This window comes from Austrofundulus limnaeus, unplaced genomic scaffold, assembly GCF_001266775.1.
Source record: "Austrofundulus limnaeus strain Quisiro unplaced genomic scaffold, Austrofundulus_limnaeus-1.0 Scaffold459, whole genome shotgun sequence".
In the NCBI taxonomy this organism is placed as follows: Eukaryota; Metazoa; Chordata; class Actinopteri; order Cyprinodontiformes; family Rivulidae; genus Austrofundulus; species Austrofundulus limnaeus.
In genome coordinates, this window is record NW_013952861.1 from 3,668 (window position 1) to 5,136 (window position 1,469).

The window sequence follows — 1,469 nt, forward strand, 5'->3', positions numbered from 1 at the left end:
CATGGTGACAAAGTTAAAGAAACAGAAAGACCTCCAGATGGTCTGGGATCAGTTAAAATATTTTTTTACACAGGTGGAGTTGATGGAATCACTTTATTTATGGATTTTTTTTGTGTTTGCTTTTTTCAGCTCTTGTCAGAGCTGTCAATCATCTTCAACAGGACAGATAGAGGACTAGCTCAGACCACCCAGAACACAAAGAGAACCTCTGCTCAGCACAGAGGCATCAGACGGTTTTAACACAACCTGCACCAGGTGCTTCTCTCTCTTTAAAGTGACCCTTAATAAAAATTTAAGATGAACACAAGAAGAGGCCGAAGACATCTGAACAGAAAGTCCAAACCAACTCATATTGAGAAGAAAAGTTGCTTTAGATCCACAATTTAGAGCCAAGAAGCATCAGATGTGAGTTTTGGAGAGAACACTGCAGCAATAAGTTCCCTTGTTTCTTCACACAGAAAGTCTTTTTTTTAATTGAAGCTGTGAATTAATTTAATGGATGTTCATCGTTCTGTTAAGACGATAAGAGGATGTAAAAAGATGCCGATGAGGTGCAGAGGGCAAAAAATGTTTTAGCATTTTTTATTTTTATGAGCGAATCTCAGCAAATAAAACAGTAAAGATTTGCTGCGTTGGACAGGAAGTGTGTTTCTGATCTTCTTCTAAACACACAAATTGAAAACTTGGGTGTTTTACCTTCCAGTGCCCTTGTTCCTGTTCAACTTCCTGCCACTTGTCTTCCTCCTCTCTCTGTCTCACCTGGGGGAGGAGGAGGAGGAGGAGGGGGGTGGTGGTGAAGGAGCTTCTGAGGTTATCCAGTCAAGGATTGCACCTCATCATTGTTTCTCTTGGTATTCAAACCACAGTTAGCCCCTCAGGCAGTAAAAGTGCTGAATCTCCTGAATACAGACTTCCTGTTGTCACTTGAACTCACCTGATTTCTCCGTCCTCTCGTTCCTCGTTCTGCTTCTCTTTCTTTCCTTGTCTTACGTCTTTTCTTCTCGTCCCTCCCTGTGTGTCCCTGCCTTGTGCCATTTTACTCTGGGCTTTTTGATAACGTGCACGTTGCTAATTGTGTCAGAACAGATGTTGTCAGACGTTACGCAGGATGAAAGTGGCCGCAGGGATGATTGGAGAGAAAATGTTGATTAGACAGAGGTCACCGAGTCATTTTCACAACAACATCCTGCTGCTACTCGAGCTCGCCAGGTCGTCTGGCTTCAAGTCAGAGTGGTTTGTACACACGTGCACACAGGCGTGTGTGTGGACATGTGTGTGTCCAGAAAATCTGAAAAGCTCATGTCATTTTCTGACCTCAGGGCAGCTGCAGAAGCTGATGCATGTTTTATAAACCCTCCAGTTAACGTCTACATCAAATAAACAAACTCTCTACTCTTTACTACAGTATTTATCACAATCACTGAATTAATAGAAATGTCTAAATGATATATTTGATTTGATTTGATTTG